The sequence below is a fragment of the Cryptomeria japonica genome, chromosome 3, assembly GCF_030272615.1.
Source record: "Cryptomeria japonica chromosome 3, Sugi_1.0, whole genome shotgun sequence".
Lineage (NCBI taxonomy): Eukaryota > Viridiplantae > Streptophyta > Pinopsida > Cupressales > Cupressaceae > Cryptomeria > Cryptomeria japonica.
In genome coordinates this window covers 860997217-861009638 of record NC_081407.1, presented here as the reverse complement: position 1 = coordinate 861009638, position 12422 = coordinate 860997217, and positions in this window count along the sequence as shown.

Genomic DNA, 12422 nt, shown 5'->3' with positions numbered 1-12422 from the left:
GATTCAGAAAGAGAAAACCCAAATGGGGGAATTATCAAGTTTAACATTAAATCATAAAATGTTGACAATTTCAACAATAAATCAAGTGTGACAAGAGTCACAAAATAGATAGAGAGAGAAGTTTGGTGACCAGTCTAGGCACAAGAAAGTTCAAAAATTCATTGCTAGACCACACAACACGTGGAAGAATTAATCAATAAACACTGTAAATCATCAATCATGAAACAAATTCACATAACAAAGTGACTAACAATAGCCACATATAAGGGAGAACTACTACACAACCCCCAAGGATACAATATCTAGGATGCATTAGAGAATATGCCCAAACACAATAGACAATGGAGTCATTGTACACTTGAATCTTAAGCAAATTTTAAGCAACAATATATGAAAAAATAATTTCTACTTGAAACCATTTTCTATTTTCAATGCAATACAATTCTGCCCTTAAGCAAGAAGAATTATGTAACCATTTGTTTATGCAAGAAGGTATATGCAAGGGAGAGATATACTGCCTCACACACAAGGGATACACTTAATGCATGGCCAAGGTTCACTTAAAATGTCACATTCATAATTTTTAGCATCCTAAATTGTACTCACCTACAATTTTGTCCTCACTTAGGCCTCACTTTGGCATTCCATCCTCCAAGGCCTGATTACAACACTAATTTTGCTCACACCACCTATTCACCTCACATTCTCACCACATTTCCATCTCGACCTCCTAATCGGAGTTCTGATTTGTAGGACCAAGGTGTACCATGCCCTAGTCCCAAATGAGGATGAGGACATACCACGCCCTGGTCCTAAATCAAGACCAAGGTACACCTTGGGCCTCCTAATCAAGTCCCAAATTGCCCCCTCTTAATGGTCACCTAGTGAGAGTGGGAAATTAGATCCCATGTTGGCTTAGGTCAGAAATTTAATTAGATTTTTGACAAGCAAGTATAAAAGGAGCTCTACCCCTCTCATTTTAAACTTGACGAATTCAAGATCTCAATTACACTCTATAAAATTCAAGTGAGCAAGCAATCAATCTTCTATCAAGCATTAGAGAAAAAGTGAAGTCAAGATTCAAGCATTGGAGATGACATTCATGTTCTATTTTTATGAAGACAACCTACATGAAACCCTAATTCCTTGGTGGAGACAAAAAAAACTTCATTAAAGGTATATCATTAGTGTTTCATTCATTCTCGGCCTTTCCCTCAAAATAAAAGTATTTTACTGCAGCACTTTATTTACATTTTTAATTAAATTTCATGGTTAATTGCAAAAACAGGGTTTGACCTAAGGTAAACCCCTATTCCCAACATTTTCCCCCTTTTCAATGTGTCTAGGAATAAGTACAAAGATGTGTTCGAGAGGATCAACATGATTCACAGAGACAAATAGGTTCATCTTTCGACCATGAGAAATTTGGAGGACCATTACGAATCGATACTACCTGGTCTCGAAAATTCAGGTCAAACTTCTGGGAACATATCCGAATCATCTTCTTCTACTCAGATCCAGGTTGGTGGCTTCATACAATATTTGTATCTCATTGTTTCTATTAGATTGCTTCAATAATTCACTATCTTATCCTTATCTTCAACAATTCAATTCAAGGAGGATTGAGCCCTATCAAAAGAGCCAGGAATCTAACCCAAATCTTGGTTTGTCAAGGCTAGATCTATTAGATTCTTCTCCTCCTTAATGTTTTGGCAAATTAGGACACTTGGTGTTTTTATTATCTTAATTTAACCCTAACCCTAATTTTACACCATTACACAGGGTAATTACATTCACAAGAGTGTAACATAAGATCTATTTTAACATCATATTTACAGCTCAAGGTCCATCACAATCTCCCACACAAGGTATTTGCACAAATAGATACACAATGGTAACTCACATAGGTCACATAAGAGCTTCCACACAAAGGTTATGGCTATCATGGTAAATGATACCAAGCTCAATAAAATAATTTTATGGTACACTACATGAGGTAGGCAAAACATAATACCATGGTTCACAATGCACAATAAACAAGATGCAGATGAATTGAATGATCTTCATGATTGCATAGGGAAATTAAGTCTCTTCAATACTCATACACATGCAATAAACAATGTAAATTGGGGACATAAGTCCTTAACCCAATTGTTCTACTATGATGATTTGTACAACTTTCTCTTATATTCATTGATCTCACATATGCAATGATGCACTATTTCTAAAATTGATACACAATGCATTCTAATGAAAACATAATAATTTCAACTTTCATAAAAATGAGTTAATTATATTTCTATCGAAGGGAGTACAACACTTTCACATAGTGAGGTAAGATTTTCCCAATCAGGAGCCAAGTATTAACATCCAAGTCTAATCAACAAACAACCAATCATGCCATTCCACTAGGGACAAAAGCAATAGGGCCACTCAAAGGCCACCATATACACAAGTAAAATATTAATCAATCATCATGGAGACCATCACTCTATAGGAACTCCTCAACACATAGGAGGATCAATAAACCCAAAACAACATACACCCTTCAATAATCATGCTATCAAATGAGGCAACACAACCACTATCATCGTGAGCATCCACACACACATACCACATGAAGACCAAACAAGATCTCTCTCTAATGGAGCCACACACCAACAACCGATCCTTAGCCCACTCAAGGGGTTCTCGCACAGGGGTATCCTTCCATCCCTAAGAGGTACAAATGATGTAGAAGGTACTATTGCTCGTCCACAAGCTACTTGGTTCGGTTCATCCCAAACTTGCAAATTTACATACGAGGCACCCAAACAACAAGTTGACAACTAACTCACTACACAACACCCACGTAACTATGTTCCAACAACATCCACTTCATGAGCAACAATGAAACCAGAGATGCTAGTGTTGCAACATGGGATTTGACACCAAAAGTAACACCTTGCCAAGGAATCCAAGAGGATAAAAGAAAAATATACAAGAAATGCATGAAATTGTTTTTTGAATTAATAAAGTGTCATCATTAATTCCATATACAATTATAATGCTCAGCCTCAAGATAAGGACATATGAAAGTCTAAACTCATGGACCTCCATCTGAGATAACTCAAGTCATCTCTAAGGGTTACCTGACGTCACTACCTTAGCAACACATCCAAGACTAGATCAATATCCTATGACTCACTGCCCAAAGATGACTAAATCAACCTCCAAAACTAAACCAATATATCTATGTTTATTCTAATACACCAATATAAATGTTACTATGATAACATAATGATACATGAAGAATAGAGAAGCATAAGAGATCATACTTTGTGCTCAATCCCAACGCCAATTCACATTAAGAAATACCAATACATATCCAATAGTAATTACAAAATCCATCTCCAATTGGAATTTTCAATAAATACATGGTCAATGATACATCACATGTTAGAATATACAAATGATTACATCATACAAGAAAGAGAAGAGAATGAGAAGAATCTAGCTTTGAGGAAGGAGGTAAGATCCATCAAGCTAGTCATGAAATAAGTACTTCAATCCTCAATAGTGTTTGGAAACACCACCCAACCATGTGGTACCCTTAGGTCCACCCCACCGTGCTCATGGAGATAGTCACACAACCCAAATAGTCATACAAATATATAAGGGAGAGCAATGGTTGTACATAAGAGCCAAACATGGAGCAATACTCAACATGAACATATCAACCCCCAAAAAGTCATAAAACCACAACTAGATGGAAATTCCAACAATGCATCACACACATCATAGAAAATTAATCAATTAATAGAGAGAGTACCTGAGAATCAATAAGTAAAACACAAAAAGAGCGAGGATGCATCCTCAATCAACAACAATAAGGACAAGGAGGCACCCACAAGAGCAACACCAAATTTGACATATGACATATTGAAAGGAATAACAAGATAAAGAAATAAAATGAAAATTCAAGTTATTGATTGAAGTAAAATTTACCAAAATAGAAGAGAAGCTTGAGAGAAATCACCCAAACATGAAGAGGAGACACAAGAGCTTTTGAAAGGGGAAAAGAAACAAAAAACCCCTTGTGTATTATGATTGAAGGCGAATCCGAGAGAGAGAGAGAGAGAGAGAGAGAGAGAGAGAGAGAGAGAGAGAGAGAGAGAGAGAGAGAGAGAGAGAGAGAGAGAGGCTCATTACAATAATATCAAGAGTGAAGAATAAGAGGAGAAAAATCTCTTAAATAGAGATGAGGAGAGGAGTTACAAAGTAACTACCATTTCTATGAATGCCACCATTCACAATATGTGTGTGAAATGTGTCACAATCCTCATAAGGAGGAAATCTCACATTGGACATATATTTGGAATAAATAAAATGAGTTGTGAGAACTCAAATGAGCCAAAGAACTTGTAGGGATACCTTAGGAATATTCCTACAAGTAACGAATAAAAGGAAATTAACTTTACCAATTTAAGATTAATTCCTAACACATATGCCACAATGGGATAACAAAAAGATCAAGCAATAGTAAATCCATAGGGTTCTACTAAACTATTAGAACCTAGATACTAGAGTGCTAGTGTAGGGAGTGTCATCATGTGTTCTTGTGAGGACGCACAACACAAAACCGAGCATTCTCTCATACATATGAGAATATCGATCATGCAAGTCCAATTGCTACATGTGCATTCATGTCTATTTGGAGAAGTACCAATTGCTCCATATGAGGGCATTACTTCCCAAGTTATCCTTGGCCTCATACTAGTGCTCAAGTCATGCTTGGGGAACCAATTATCTTAATTAATTTTTTATTCCATCCCAAGTTTATTATTATTGTTGATGTAATTATAGCATTTTACCTTGGTTTATTCTTTCCTAGGTCCTAGTTACGCTTTAATTAAGCTTACTTAGGAAATTGCATAGGATTAGTTGGAGCATCTCCACTTTAGGTGGACATATCATTTTATCACATTATCATAATTCACCTTTCGTGGTTGCACTTTTTCAGCTTTAGTGGTATTATCATATGATCACTTTTCCACTTTAGGTGGGATGATAGATTTTCACTCTACTTATGATGTTGTGAGACAATGACACTTGTGTTTATTTCATTCACTCACCTTGGCTATATAACCAAGGGGTCTCCTATGCACATTTGTCTTGTCTAGCTTATTGCATCATTTATGAGAATACAATTTGTTCTTGTCTCTATTGTTCTCTCTTGTTATTGTGCTATTCAATAGGCCTTTAGATCTTGGGTGGCTATCTCCATAGCCAATTCTTACATGGTATCAAAGCTAATAGGGTGCCTTTGGATAGTCATTGGAGATATCTTGCTGCAATTTTAAGGCTAATTGGGCATTTCACCAAATTGCATTCGGGAGGTTGTTTCCATGAATTTTGACTAAAAATATGCCTATGTTTGGGTAAAATTGTTTTTGTAGCAAACAAAATTTAGTTGGAGGGCCATTTGGTCCCTCTCGAGTAACAAATTATAGAATCTCTTTTTTGCCATTGTTTGTTTCTTGCAAAATTTTATCAGATCTAGGAAATTTTTATCATTATGGACAAAGTATTCTTTTAAGCAATTGTAGACCTTTATTCCTGCGTGGAGCGTGATCAGGTTTACTTGTGGTCTGCACATTGTTGGAGGTAAATTTATTTTTGTATCCCATTACCTTGTTTGTAAGCGTACCTGGAATTCTTTATTGTACACTTCTATAAGATTTACACATGTTGGTATATCTAAGTTAGCCTTGGCATAAATTTTTTAGGGTTCATAGCATGTTTTGGAGCACGTAGATGCATCACATCATTTGTTCTTGCCAAATGACTTCATTTGCTCTCTTGTTCAAAGGCTATCATTAACATTTGATCGACAAAGGCTTTGATGTTTTCTCTTCAACATACAACTTATAGTCCAACCTGCGAATATCCTTACCACTTATGTGATGAGGCTAGTAGTACTTCTGGGACAAAGGCTTTTGTTCCCTTATGGACAATGCTTCACATTTTTTTGGGTGTCATTCTATTGTTTTGCAAATCCATGAGAAAGTTTAAAGTAGGGTTTGTGGGTTCTTTGTATTGAACAAAGATATTGTTCATTGGCATAGACTAATTTATTTTCCATGAGTTGCTAGACATTTGGATGGTAGGTTAAACTTCATTTCTGGTTGGTCACATCCTTCTTTGCGAGGACTTTATCACCAGCTTCTTCCAGTGATGTTTGTTGATTTGTCTCACCTCCCATTGGTCCACGCAACCATTTTCCATTGGTTCATATCCCCACATCACCATAATAGTCAACACACCTGGTCTAAGTGCCACATCTTTGCAATCAAAGGTGCCAACCTATAGTAAACTTGCCTACCAAAATTAAGGTGAATCACTACTTTAGCATAGCTCTTCTTATTGAATTGCCAATAAAATGTTTATTTTTCGTATTTAAAAAATAAAAATTTACCAGCACAATGAATGTGGGATAATTATTTTTCCTCCTCTCTCATAATTGACAACTTTTGTTTTGGAGTTGCATACAAGCTCATTTTTAAGTGCATATTTTTTATTTGATATATATATATATATATATATATATATATATATATATATATATATATATATATATATATATATATATATATATATATATATATATATATATATATATATATATATATATATATATATATATATATATATATATATATATATATATATATATTAATGAAGTTATTTTATGATTTTGATGCACAATGTTTTCATAAAATTCATTTTGTCATAGCTCTAGCTAAGTAATCTCCATTTTTGCAACTTCAAAGGCTTCATTCGGGCTCATATAGACTCCCTTTCAAGTGTCATTTTTTGTAAGTGCATGATTTTTCATCTACATTGTTATGGTACTATCAGTTTTTCACTGTTATGAGTAGAAATATCACTTTTATAAATTGGTCTTTTTAGGCCTATTTTGCCATGTGTAATGCTTAGATCTCAGTCAGGTCTTTTGCATTAGTCATTTGAGTCTACTATATCCTACTTTGGGCAATTGTAAACATTGAAATCAGAAGTCCATTTTGCCTTGGTTTGCAAGTGGCCTCTTGTACACACACTAGGTATAAAGTGCCAAATCATCATTTTTTTTTAATTTTTTTTTTTTTTTTGGGGGGGGGGGTTATTTGATTGAGTGAATTGGGTGGGTGTGTTGTGTAAGTGTGCATCTCTTTCTCTCTAGCTCTTTCATTTTTAGTTATGGGTTCTTCTAAATTTCCACTTCTAACTCCACATAACTATGCATCTTGGAAAATACATGCTTGGAATAACTTAATGGGGAAAAAGGACTAACTCATTACATTGATGGAACTATTGAGGCAACATTGGATCCTAAGGCTAATCCAAATGCTAAAATGGAATGGCTCACTAAAAATACTATGGCTCTTGGATCTTTGAGGAAGTATGTATTAAATGATCTTATCTTTCATTTTGATAAGTGTAAGACAATTAAAGATGCTTGGGAAAAGCTTAGTCAATTGTATGGCCAAGTTAATGAGATTAGGGGCTACAAGCTTGACCATGATCTCACAAATTTGAATACTAAGAATTTTGATATAATCCAAGACTATGTAACTAAACCAAATGAGCTAAGAGGAAAACTCAAGAATTGTGGCATTGATAAGAAGGATGCACAGTTGGTCTATAATTTGTTGGACAAGTTTTCATCATGGTATATGACCTTTGTTTGTAGTTTCCAAACCCATCGATTAACTATGGGTAGTTCATTCACTACATCGTCATTTGACGCATTCACATAAATTTTGATGCTTGAGCAATCAAATTTGATCAACATGGGGATTCTCAAGACTTCCAAGTCAAAAGCTTTGGTGGCTAATAAAGGGAATCCAAGGAATCAAGGAAAAGGCAAGAATCGGGTGCAATCTAAGTCAAAGCCACAACATGATAAAACATAATCATCCTCTCCACAACAAGGAAATTCTTCATCTTCTTTCAAGAAGGGAAATTCAAATAAGGAGAGGCCAACTTTCTTCATTTTACAATAAAGTTGGTCATGATGAGCATCGTTGCCACACTATGAAAATTGATGAGTTGACAAACATCAACAAGAAGAACAACATCAATTTTCCATCCGCTTACAAGTAGAAGGATTCATCTCCTTTGAATTCCTCACCGTCAAAAGGAAAAGCACAATCTCTTTGTGCTACTTCAAGTCATGATTCAAGGAGATGGCTTCTAGATTCAGGAGCTTCTCATCATATGGCATCTTTGTAGTCTACGTTTTCTTCATTTGAGCCTTGAAATATGCCACCATTTTTTATGGAAAATCATACATATATGAATGTAATTGGGAAGGGATTTATTGGTATTGGGGATGACACCTTCAATAATGTGTTGTGTGTCCCTCACTTAGTAAAAAATATTCTTTCCATCTATCAAATCACTCATGGTGCAACAAGGAAGATTGTGGAGCTCACTCCTAATTTAGTTATCGTTAGAGACTTGGAGACTCGAGCTATCATTTCTACTGGGGTGGTGAATCATGCATCTCAACTGTACTCATTTTTAGAAATTGTTCCTATTGATGACTTTGATTCTTCCGATGATGATCACACTTCTAGTGTGGGTTCCGATATTGAGGAGAAATGTACAGTTAGTTGAACTTTGGTGTTCTCACATGTGATCCAATTCTTGAGCCTTTCATTTCATCTCATCCTACTGATATCACATCTATTGTTTCTCCTGATGATTCTAGTATTGCTACAGTTTTGGCTTCTTGTTATTCAGTACAACATGATATACTTTGTCTTCCAGATATAGTTCCTTGGGATGACTACTTGACAAACATTGCAATTTTGTTTGTGGAGTCCTACATTGTAGATTCAGTAGATGTCATTAATGATATTCATCTTCTCTGTGATAGAGATGATCCTTCTCCAGTTTTTGCAAGAGAGAACTCTGACCCTCTTGTTCATTCTTTACATGATCATTCTTTCAAGTTTGATGTGATTGTGGATACTTATGTACAACATTTGGAGGAGGTCTCTTTATCTTTAGAGGAGACACTTGAGTCTTTGGATCGTGTTCTACATTCATCTTCACTAGATCCTGGATTGCCTTTTTCAGTAGTGTGGTCTAGTACACTTGATTTGGAAGGGGAAACATTCAACATTGAGATGGGGACACTTGGAGTAGCTTTTCAAAGACTTCATACATCTTGATTTTTCTTCCTACATCTTGATTTTAGGATTGGGGAGACTTCATATATACATGTTTGGTTTTGTTTCTTCCTAAGGGGAGGAATGTTGTTTGACACAAATGGACACTAAGAGGGGGGGGTGAATCAGTGTATTTCAAAACTTTAAGTTCAGTGTGCAAATTTTAAGAATGTAATGCAAACATAAACACACACACACAAGAGAACATCACATAACACCAGATGTATGAGGAAAACCTGATGTGGGAAAAACCTCGGTGAGAATAACTATTGTAGTCTTCTACTCCAATCCAGCCTCACAGTAAATAACAGTTTACAATATGTTTTAGGGAAGCAACCCAAGGAGCACCAACCCTTGATATTCTGAGCACCAACTCAAGGAGCACCAACCCCTTGTTTTATGAGCACCTACTCAAAGGAGCACCTACCCCTGATATTCTAAGAACCAACTCAAGGAGCATCAACCCCTAGTTTTATGAGCACCTAATCAAAGGAGCACTTACCCCTGCTCTAAGCACCCACTAAGAGAAATATAATAATATTCAATTGTTACAATGCCATGATAAAACCTTGTTACAAATGTGTTTTGTAAAACTTACAAATTTTTCACACTTTCAGTAAGGATTTATCTACATGCTGGTATTCTTCCTTCGTTTCTTTCTTCTCCCTCTGTCTGATTGTCTTCTTCTCTTTGCCTCTTCTTAACCTTAGATTACTCTATTCTCAATCTTCTGCTTCTACAACTGCCCTCACTACTCTGTTTTTGCAACTTCTTTCTCTCTCTAACTCTCTTTGTCTACACTCTCATCTCTTCACACCTTTTTTTTGACTTGTTGAGATATGTATAATTTCACCTTAATCTCTATCTCGACAAGCACACCAATCAATGTCCAATCTCATTTATAACCCTGCTAGAATAGATCGACTCTGTACACATCATATTTTTCTTTTTCTGCAAACTTAAATATTTTCTTCAAGTCAGTTGTCTTGGAGATCTATAACTCTGGAGATTTTATTCTCTATCCTAAATATGATCTCATATTTTTTTCATATGTAGTAAATGCACCCAAAACTTTCTTCTAACCACTATTTGTACTAAGTTGCTATTTTTAGCAAGCTTGATCTGTTCATCAAATCTGATCCTACCTCTTTCAATCACCTTGAGCCCATCAACCAACTGCAATAGGTTCGCCATTAATGAGATCACCATCCTTTGTTGACCTACCCTGAAAGAATCGACAACAATCTTCATCATCACCGACTTCTACATAATTGATTTGTTCTATCCACCAAGGAGCCACATGTCTTCATATTCTTCATTTAGGTCACTTGGTCAAGACATGTCAAATTCCATGTGGACAATCGGGCTGCACAGATCAGTTAAACTCCATACTATGACTAACCTTTGTGTTATACGCTCTAAAAACATGTTACATGCATCAGGTTGACTCATTCCAATACAATTCCTCAAAGCTCTATTGGTATAGCTTTAACTGTCGGGCTAACATCTCACATCTACTCTGCCTTCACAACTTATCTTGATGACCTTGTGATGCCTTTGCTCCCTTTCATCGGCATGAGTTACTTCGATGAAAACCTCAATTTTGATTTCACTTATCGCCATAAGCTATCTCAAATGAAGAATCTCCAAGCCAAACGACCACATATCGGAATTATCATAACTATTGACATAGGAAAAACATGTTAGCCGATGACATACTGTCAACCTCCCTTATCGACATAGGTATTATGAAACTCAAACTCCATGTTAACAAAATTCATCGGCATAGGTCAAGCGAAAATGCAAACTCATTGGAACAACCAACACCATCTGACTAACATATGGACACTAACCTGTAAATATAAACTTATTCTGATGACCCAACATGAACAAGCATCGACATAGCTATTCCAAAATCACAACTCCACAGTCCTTCAGCATATCAACATATGTTATTTCGATAAACTTACCAAGGGGTTTTCTCTTCATTTTCCTCTATTGGAATAGCTTACACTATCACCATTGTAAGAATTTGTCATTCCGCCTTCAATAGTTATTCCGATAGGTATCCTCGGTTTCCTGGTCGCCATATCTATTTCGATACAATGATATCGGAGTAGTTTACTCTATCGGCATAACACAAACTTGTTGCGCCGCCTTTATTGGCTATTTTGATGTGTGGCTCTGCTTTGGTATTCAACATTGGTATCCCGATTCGAGAAAACACAAAAGAGACTCCTCACGACCCAACATCGGCCTGACTTATTCTGATCAAACCACAAGAGCAAATATCACCTGCACAAAACTTGGTTAGCTAAGTTATCTCAATATGATCACTTCTCCAGCCTGCAACACTTGTTTATCTACATCCTCTTGGCATCTATGCAACACTTGTTGACATCAATGACAATAATGCCAACAGGTGCACATTCTACATTGATAGGGGGTTACCTAGTCTCTCTTCTTCTTTCTTATGGGGTGAATTTTTCGTCACATGGGGTTTTGTCCTTTTCATTCTTTTTTGAGAGTTCTTTTGTCTTTTCATTTCTCTTTTGGGGGGAATTTTTTTCCCATTGGGTTTTCTCCCTTTCTTCATTTCTGAGAGATTGCATTGTATTTGTACATGGGTACCTATCATGTCCTAGTTGTTGGGACCCATTTTGCTTTATTACATCAAGTCGACATTCCCCTAAGTTTCACTTAAGAGGGGTGTTGGTGTAATTAAGTCATTTTGCCTTGGTTTATTCTTTCCTTGGTCCTAATTACACTTTACTTAAGCTTACTCAGGTAATTGCATAGGAGTAGCAGGAGGATCTCCACTTTAGGTGGACATATCATTTTATCACATTATCATATCCAACTTTCGTGGTTGCACTTTTCCACCTTTGGTGGGTGATCCACCTTTAGTAGTGTTATCATGTGATCACTTTTCCATCTTAGGTGGACTGATATCTTTTCACTCTACTTATCATGTCATGAGTCAATGACACTTGTCATTATCTCATTCACTCAACTTGGCTATATAACCAAGGGGTCTCCTATGTACATTTGTCCTATCTAACTTATTGCATCATTGATGAGAATATAGTTTGTTATTGTCTCTATTATTATCTCTTATTATTGTGATATTCGATAGGCCTCTAGATACTGTGTGGCTATCTCCATAGACAATTCTTACAATTATGATATCACTTAATTACAAAA